This window comes from Genypterus blacodes, unplaced genomic scaffold (assembly GCF_046128005.1).
Source record: "Genypterus blacodes isolate CSIRO-AG114 ecotype Tasmania unplaced genomic scaffold, CSIRO-AGI_Gbla_v1 ptg000480l_1, whole genome shotgun sequence".
Taxonomy (NCBI): domain Eukaryota; kingdom Metazoa; phylum Chordata; class Actinopteri; order Ophidiiformes; family Ophidiidae; genus Genypterus; species Genypterus blacodes.
Window position 1 is genome coordinate 217,384 of NW_027467241.1, and position 10,117 is coordinate 227,500.

Genomic DNA, 10,117 nt, shown 5'->3' on the forward strand with positions numbered 1-10,117 from the left:
GAGTAAGAAGGTAAGAATGGGCGACAGAGGGAGAGCGTGGCTTAATGACTGAGGCGCTGAGGTAAGACAGGATGAAATTATACCCCCAGCTACAAAAGCATGAGAGGATAGAGGGAAAACAATCTGATACCAGAGAGAGAAGAGGAAGAAAGAGACATCATCTGCTTTGTCTGGGTATAGATTTACATCATCGCTTCAGTTGATTAGTCCCCTTAGAGGAGGAATCTTAGAGGAGTGTGTGTGTGTGTGTGTGTGTGTGTGTGCGTCTGACTGAGAGACACACACACACATACATACACACACACACACACACACACACACACAAAAGACTAAACTCCTCCTCAGCGTCCACCTGATCTCTTAATCTAAAGGATTCTGATAACCTTCATTTGCAGTAAATGTTTGTGTTTGTGTGTGTGTGTGTGTGTGTGTGCAGGACGACTGTAGAGTGTATATATTCTTCTTTCTTGCATGCAGGGAGTATTTCTGTGCGGGGCCTTTGGCATTTCTTTGACATTTGGGCTGCTCAGGCTGCTAATTCCTCTCCTTTAATGTCTGATGCTCGTCTCCTTCATCTATAATTCACGTGTAAACAAACTAGAATAAGTCGGGAGCAGGTGGGGAAGCTATCAAAACCTGAAATTACAGAAGAAAAATGGAAACATAGGGGTAGAGATTAGTAGATGCTTTGAGACACACACACACACACACACACACACGAAACACCGTCTGCTCACTCTTCCTCCGTGTGTAACGTTCACACACACACACACAGGAGCATCTCACCCTTCCCGTCCTCTTCTATATTTATCTGCTCCGTCCTCCCACTATGTTGTATCTCACACAAACACACTCGGCGTCGGCGTCCCATGGCTGATTTGGATGCTGGGTAACCGCTGCCTGGCTGCGGCTCTCAGAGCCACGCACACTGACTGCTAAGCCCACACTCCTCCACCCAGCTCATTATGGCTTGCACATGCTGTTAGATTTTAAACACACACACACACACACACACACCTCAAAGTGCTACATTAGTGTATCACTTGCGACAAGAAAGTAAACTCAACATGACCATAATGCTCACGCCAGCTCTGGTTACGTTTCCTAGTGTCGGCTTTCATCGCCTCAATTTTTGCTCCAAACTGACTCAAATCTTTTTTTCCCCAGTGAGGAGCTGATCCCCGGCGCTGCTGCCTTCATCCTCACACACCTCAACACATCAGATTCTGTTTTTTATTACAACTCAGCTCACAGTCTGGTTGTTATCACCGTGGCAGCGATCAGCTTTTCTGGTGATTGCCAAAGCAACACGGCGAGCTAAGCACCGATGTCCCGGGTTTGTTGGCCGGACAGAGTTCCGCCCCGAACACGTGGAGTCTGAACACCGAGCATGTGAAGGCTCTCAAAAAGCCAATTCCACCTTTTTTTGCAGCTACGTTCCCTATAAACACCTGAACAAATAAAGTCTTCAGCAATTTACGAAAACAGTGAAACTGAAACGCAGACATTATTGCTACTATCTGCTCCAGGTTTGCCAGTGTTGTCATCCAACATCCCAATGTTATTACTGAGTGAATTTAAACCTGACATTAAAATGCAATGTGGGTATCTGGGGGGAAAAAGCAAATCAGCAGCTATTTGATGTGTTCCTGTCTGCAATCTGTCTGCAATGTGATTGGATCTCATTTTTCATCAACATTATGCAAAGCAGCCTCTAAGTGGGAAGATTGGAACAAACAGGTGTTACCAGTCTGGCCCCATGATCATTTCCCTTCGCAGTGAAATGGATCGCATCTTAGAACTCAGAATGGGGTAAATTAAGCAACTAATCATATTTGGAGCGGCTCGGCGTGTGAAGCTTCCTTCTACAGTTTGGAGCTCAAAGGCAGAAGCTTTCTCACTAATGTGGATGGAGTTCACACCTGGCTGAGACTCCATTTTCACCTGTTGGTGGTATAACGGCTAAGATCACACACTATATAAGTAAGTAAGTGTGTGTGACATCGTTCCATTAGGATCCATTAGGCTCATCTGGAAGCAAAGAGAATAATCAGAGCCACGGCAGATCGACAGCCATGTGTCGCACAGTGAGGCATTCGGTTAGATTTAGCCCCAGCACTTTTATAACTCAAGCTGGGGTTTAGTTTCATATTCAAGGCTGAGGAGAAACCCTGCACGGTTGAGAAAAACACAAACAGTTTGTGGTTTGGAGCCTCTTAACTCCTGCAGCTCAGTGTAGAAACCACAGCAGTCTGTGGCCAGGATCAAACTCCCTTTTAATTACACATTTGTTTTTGCACACAGATGCTGGGCAAATGAAGCAGATCTCAATCCCACTGAGGGACAATATGAGAGCCGGAGCACAGATCATCCCGCCCTGCAGCAGATCAACTTTAAAAAGAACCTCAGACTCTTCTGCAATCGAATAGATCGGCACAAGACTGTTGGCTGATCCATGGCAGCTGAACAGAGCTTTAGTTACTGACAACATCCACAACAATGTTACAAACTAACTAACCTACATGGGGTTCATGTAAGAAAATATCTAGAAGGTGAACCGCTGAACAGAGGAGTGGAGATTAAGGGAAGTAACACCTGTGTACAGCTGTCACAGTGTGTGTGTGTGGTCTTCAACCTGTCTAAACATTTGCACGTCAGTTTAGTCCTGGGCTCTGTGTCCGCTGGCTCTCTGCAGCGGCTCACATCAGGTTCAAAATCCTGATGCTAGGCCTGGAAAGCCAAGATTAGGCTGGCACCCGCCTGCCTCCCTGGCACCGCCGTCTCCCGGAGGTCCTCGCAAACAAGACTAGTCTCTGATCCTGGACCCGGTGGTGGAACAAGCTCCTGGTAGGGAGATCAGGACGGCAGAACTGATTGGCGACTTCAAACGCAGCTTTAGATCCCCTGACCTGAACGCAGTGCAACATGATTGGAACTTCTACATTTGTTTTGACTTTAAGTTACACATTTTATTCAGCAGAAAGGAACAGGAGTGAGTCTTGTTGTCATTTTCTGTGGATATGAGTTTCTACAAAAGTGTGCATTGTGTTCTTCTTCTTCTCCTTCTAATGAACCTTAGGGTGTGTGAGTTCATAGTAGTGTACTGTATTGATCGCTGACTGCATCCACTGTAAGCACACTCAGCGTACTGTGTGTTTTGAAATGATGCCCAGCATTACAAAGCTGGGGTCTAAACTAGGAGAGAAGCTCAATAGACCTCTGCCTTGTTTGCATAAACTGGTCTGACAAAATCTAAACCACAATCAGGCTCAATCTGCATCACCACGCTGTGAATCCACTCACTTTGTTACCAGCAGCTTAATGCGGCGCCATGCGTGCTCCCAATAAAGGTGTGAGCTCACTTCTGTCATATTTCACTCCAGACCATCACACACACACTTATATTAGAGGCTTATGAAGAATATAAAGCCATCATAACAGCAAAGACCAGATATGTTTACCTCATTACTCAATGCTCTCTGAACGGCCTTGGTGAACCTCTACTGCTTACACAAGCTTTACACACTAATATCAATGTGTGTGTGTGTGTGTGTGTGTGTGTGTGTGTGTGTGTGTGTGTATGTATATATTTTATGATTCCATGTTAAGTGTATTGACCCCCTAACAGTACGCCCAGTTAAAGGGGATCCTGCAGGAACACTGACACTATTTTCCAGAGGACCCGATTGGTCAAGAGGTGGTGCTTGGTATTTCGGCTCAAAAACAAGTTGCCTTGTCCCAGGCTAGCCGTGTAGGGAAAGTTACCATGGGGACAGAGGGCGATCTGAAGAGAGGCAGCTTCGTCACATCAAAAAATCTAACTTGAGCCTGAAGTTAGTGAGCTAACCCCTTAATCTGGCTTCATGGCACAGCCCGCTGATCTCTGTCTTCCTCCATCCAACACAAACACAGCCTCTCACTGTCACACACAGCCTCCACGCTCCCTCAGTGATTAGGAGTTGAACAGAGGAGCTGTCAGGTCGTTCGTCTTTTCTCTCCTCTCCTCCTCCGTCTCCCCCTCTCCCCATCCATCACTCCTTAACTCCTTAACCACTGGACCGGACACATAAAACAAGATCAACACACAAACATACATACTCACAGCCTGAGGAACGAATGTACACACAGACATGTAGGACACACACACACACACACTTCTGTTTACTCAAGCAGACAATTTATACCCAAAACAAACACACACACACACGACCCAACCCTTTCACTGACAGCAACCCAAAAGGATCTGCAGGCAAGAGCATACAAAAAGTGAGCAAACTGTAAACTGGTGCCTACCCAGGCCCTGGAACACTGTAAACTACATGGACATACAAGAACAAACGCACACACTGTCAGTCAGTGAGTGAGCGAGCGAGCTGATAAGGTTTGTCTTTGTGTCAGTGAACCCTTGGTCCACAGATTGGTTTGTTTGGAAGGGAAGGCCATGCTTTCTCTTTGTGTGTGTCTCTTGCTGCCATTGTCTTTGGTGCACTTATCTGCACACAATAAAGTGTCAGCATCCACAGGGCCACAGCTCTGATGACTACACACTATGTAGATGTGGTATAAACAAGAAAGACCTCCATATCACATTTATGCTTCTCTGGTTTCATTCCATTTCTTCTCTCTCTGCCTCCTGTCATGTCACTTTTGCTGTTGTCTCATTCACTATAACTGATAACTGTTCCTCATTCCGCAAACCCGACATCCAATTCCAGGGGCCTTTACTGCCTTCAAATACATTTTGACAAGGTGCCTACAAAAGGAAAAACAGCAGCAGCGGCATGCGTGTATGAGGTTCGTCTCTCTCGCAATACAATCTGTATCTCTACTCACAAACCAAAACCTTTCACAGCTAACATCTCAGTGATCACCAACCATTTCTTGGTAGTCTAGGAATGGGAAATGAAAATGAAATGGGATTATTTTGTTTTGTATTGTGATTATATTAATCAATCTCGATCTCTCGCGCTCTCTCTCTCTCTCTCTCTCTCTCTGTCTCTCTCTCTCTCTCTCTCTCTCTTCTCTCCTCTCTCTCTCTCTCTCTCTCTCTCTCTCTCTCCCTCCCTCTCTCCCTCGTCTCTGTCTTACATGTTATTGTCTACTGCATGACTGTGTTTACGGTTCTTCATGCTTTATTGTACTCTTGTATAATCTCTCTTGGAATTGCATAATATGAATAATAATCTTTGAGGGTTACGACAGTGGACCGACTGGACCAGCGATGCTTCTCTTTGAGCAGGCTGAGGCAGAGACCATGGTTCTCCTTTTCCCAATCATGCAGAACACCACTACACCGAGGGTTTCTACTGGGTTTCTATGGGGGTTTAGCATTCCCAAGTTTCCCAGACTCTGCGACAACAATCAGGATGCTAATCGAGCTAAAAGCTGGGATTCAGAGACTATTTCAGGGACCGTGAGACTTAAGCCTATTAAATCAAATTGCAACTTTTTGGTATGTAGGGAACCCTTTAGAAGTAGGCTGGTGGTACAGAAATCAGTCACAGAGTTTAGATGTCTGCTTATTTCACATGAAAGTACATGTTGCCAAACGTGTACAAAAAAGGAGATATTCAACCAGAATAAGTAACACCTGCCATATGACAACAGAAATGAAAGCATATTATTTCTTCATTGAGAAATATGAATAGCATTGTGTGTGTGTGTGTGTGTGTGGGGGGGGGGGGGGGGGGGGTGTGTGTTGGGGTTTATGACGCACCATCACACCTTCCATGAGTTTTCATCAACTTCCTTCAAAACCTACAACCTGCTGAACTGAGGCTCCACACAGATTGGAAATGGTAAAAAGCAGCAGGGGCTCTTCAACCTTTAGATCCTGGGGATAACATTAGGAATTCATGCTGGGGTTCCTGCTCTGTCAACACTATTACCACCCTAATCACGTGGAGACCCACCACAGGTAAGTCCAAAGCACCTTCGGTCCTCAATTACTGTATACAGGGGTATTCTAGTGTAAGAACAATGGCTTTCCAGAATGCAAGGTCACAAGAAAAGCAGAGACAAAGATCCCAGAGGGTCCAGATTCTGGTGCAACGTCCTGATCAGTGTCCAGACCTTTCATAGAGCAGTCACACAATCCAGTTTATGTCACAGGCAGTTTGGATACCTGATAAAAGGCTCGATTTGGACAAAATATCAACATTTTGTGGCGATGGATGGCGATTGCACCGATTGTTTTTATTGGCAGTGTTGCTGTGCTAAAAGTCCCGCAGAGTGCAGAAGTCTAGAGGCAAAACTTATCAAACCCTGACAAGACAGACACTGAAACTCTGAAGGTTATTGAGGGGATTGAACTTCTGGGAGCTAGGTAGTTGTATTCCACTGCAGGACTCTTGGTTACCCTGAGGTTCCACCAAACAAACATTTTCAGGTTCCAAACTGGTGGCTGTATGATGAATTCCAATTGGATATATATGATGAATCATTTATTAGGCTACGAGTTTAGAAGCCAGTTTATTGTGGTGGATACGCTTCAGGCCATGTGTTTTGATGGCGCCACACTGATGGCAATTAATTTTGGAGGACTGTCTTTGGATTGTAATCCCCCTGCCATAATCAAGACGGACGAGCAGGTTTGATTTAAGGGTTGATACTTTAAGACTTCTCTCTCTGCAGCTGGGCTCCAGGTTCCTCTACTGTGCTGTGAATGTTAAGTCGCCAACAGGAGTCAGTGGTCTATTTGTATTGGACTAACACACACACACACACACACACACACACACACAGACACACACAGACAGACACACACACAGACACACACACAGACACACACACAGACACACACAGAAACACACACACACACACAGCTGAAAGAGATAAAAGTAAAAAGTTTTTCAACATTTTTCAGACCGGGAGAGGAAACATGGAATTATTCATGCTGCTGTCAGATCTGACAATTTGTGATGCTGCAGCTTTGGAAAGAAGATCTTAATGTAATTGATCACAATTTACTGATTACAAATCACTTATTGCATAAGCTGATGACGTGATAACATCGAAGCAACAAGATCGGACTTTATTTTTTTCAAATCTGCAGACGAAGTAAAGATGCCTGGCTTACAATCTTACAATACGCCTTTGACTCCATATTTGAAAATAATCCAATGTTCTTACTTCTGTTTCCTGCCAAACAACAAACCTTTACCCGATATCAGGTTCCTTCCATCTGTGGTCCTGCATCACCTGTGACTCATGCTAGGGTGTGAGTCTTACTTTAAAGCTTCCCTGAGGCTGTGGTAAAGCTATAAAGAACAACATGCAGTAGCAGTCTTGTTTTATGTATGTGATGTATGCAGCCACCGGCCTCTTTTTATGTGGTTCAAATAGTCTGAGTGAGGCGCAGTGAACGAAAAGGAAAATCAATTGAGGTGTTAAATGACCAGCAGGCCAAGATAATACAAACGGTAAAGGTGGTGTGGACAAAGAGGCAGAGCTTCCCTGGGTGCACCGAGGCAACTGGGAAGGGAACGCACAAAAAAGGAAGAAGCACAGAGGAGTCGACTGAGGTGCAGGGAGAAGAAGACGTGAAACACAACATTCTTGACCCAGTATCGCCAGCTTCAATCATGAGTCACACAGCGAAACACCTGATCCATTGTGTTGCAGGTTACATGCGGCAACGTGAATGCAACAAAATAAGCCTATTTAGTGAGTCATGAACTGGCAAATATGTCTATGTCAGAGACACACAGACACACAGACAGAGATGAAAACGCAACAAAAGAGACAAAGATCTGGTTCACATGAGGACGACACAAACTCAAATCAATTTGTATCATATTACTCTAATTACCAAACAATTCCATGTTATATACAACGCCTACACTCCTCCTGTACCCTTTGAAACCATTTCAATCACTAAAGGTTTCTTGGAGTCATGTCGGAGCCAAGAAGCATTACCATCTCCCTTACGATGACATCATACAGTCCTATAGTATACTACAAAGCTCTCCAACACAATGACTGAACCAGTAAGACCCTATTTGATGCATTCCTACTGTGTACATCTCAGCACGGAGCCTTAATCCTAAAACCCAACGTTCCATTTTCAGTGAAAATGGGAGCAGAGAGCACAATGACTTACAGCTGCCTGTTATTTGCCGCGCTGGCTGTGACCGCCTTTATTTCGGGAAGCGTCCTGCATTATTGATTGAGATATCTTCAGTGTGTTATCATGTTTGTCTGAGGGTTTAAAGCCGCTCACATTTAGTTATTAAACAGCATCTAATCAGTCGTCCTGCCGCGTGTGTGTGTGTGTGTGTGTGATGTCGACGGTGTGCGCCTCGGTCTCGCCTTGGAAATGAGCGCTGACCGTGGTGCTGAAAGGGATTTACATTTACATACATATACAATAACTCAGTCATAATGGGACTAAGACTGTAACAATGGAAACAAATTGTGTAAACATGATGTGACTCAGGTGCTTACAGAGGCTTTACAATCAAGTACAGACGCATATCTTATAGTCTTTACATTTTAGTGATATTTTTAAACGTTTTTAAACAAACTAACGCCACGTTATTCAATTATACTTCCCCACTGGAGGCCTAACGGCAGCGGGTGTTACATTCAGCAGTCCAGCCGCTCAGTGTCGAGTGAGTCACACACTCCTCTCTCGACTTCACACTTGATTTGCGATCGACTAAAGATATTGAGGCGACAGACCGACTTCCTGTGCTTCCAGTGTCACTTACTGACTAGACATCTTTCAAACATCGGTGTGACAGAGCGCCTGGGTTAGAGGTTGAAGACTGGAAGGGAATTCCAACGCTGTGACCCAATGTAGGAGGGGGCGTCTGCAAACGTGAGCTGAATTCATCACCGGAGCACGGATATGGGAACATTCAGCAGAGCTATGAGGGAAGGACTCTGAATGTAAATGGAAAACGGAGGATTTGATGCAGAAATGCAACGAGTTACTGTGACAAAGAGGAAGTTAAGGTTAATATGTACTTAATATGTATTTTGAATTGTATGTTAAAGTTCCAGCAGCACCTCATACAAACTATTTGGACCTCGTGTTTTTCCCCTCAAAAGCATGAGTGAGCATATCAGTCAAGGAGGGGGGAAGGGGGGGGGGGCTACACTGAACACCATGGGACAAATGAGGCCCAGCATGTTCTCAGCTCACTTCACCGACTGCTGCCCATGGAGAGTGAACAGCCGAGCAGAGGTGGAGACGGAATTACAAATGCTGGTGAAATAAACACAAGCACAATGACATATAAGAGGTGTTTGAGCTGTGTGTGTGTGTGTGTGTGTGTGTGTGTGTGTGTGTGTGTGTGTGTGTGTGTGTGTGAGCGTGTCCTTGTCTCTCATTAGCCCTAGATTGAGACAAATAGAGGGAGTCTGCCCTTCGATCTCAACTTCCACACCATTTACCCCTGACAGCTAAGCGAATTTGCACGTGAATGTTTGTGTGCACACTGAGGCGTTACCCGGCCTTGTGAGAGGCGTGCCTGAGTAATTGCTTGCTATACCAGCCACATCCTGATTTGTGGGTTGTTATTTTCTGTGTGTGTGTCTGTGTGTGTCTGTGTCTGTGTGTGTGTGTCTGTGTGTGTGTGAATTATCCATGTACTCATGAGAACATTTTTGGGTGAGGCAAGTGTTGAATCATGCCATCTACAAGTGTGTAAGCATGCGTGTGTGTGGGGGTTCCAAATAAGAGTGTGAAGCTGTATGGCAGATGTACACCTGTGTGAAGCATTTGTGAGGGTGTTTGCATTTGGCACCGGCGGTTATGTGTGACACGTTTGTCTGAGAGTGTGTTTGCCTAAATTTAGCCGGCGTGTCTCACAAACTCAGTGAGTCATTTTACACAAATAACACATCATGGAACAAACAGAAATTTCATGAAAGCAAAACAGTTTCTTCAACAGATTTTAGTTAAAATGAAAAACTTACAGACAAAAGACAAAATACACACACACACACACACACACACACACACACACACACACACACACACACACACACCCTATTGCTGGACTCTTCTTGTTGCCAGGTCTAATTAAATCGGAGAGAAATCTGTATTCTGTACGTTGCCAACAAACATCTCTTGTCAATAAATATAAAACTGTCCGTTCTGTATCGATGG

General features: G+C 44.8%; 1 protein-coding gene across 1 annotated transcript in view; it reads right to left on the reverse strand.

The window, feature by feature from the left end:
• pcxb (pyruvate carboxylase b) overlaps positions 1–10,117 on the reverse strand; it is a 60,296-nt gene that overhangs the window by 37,704 nt on the left and 12,475 nt on the right. The gene's annotated exons all lie outside the window — the stretch shown is intronic.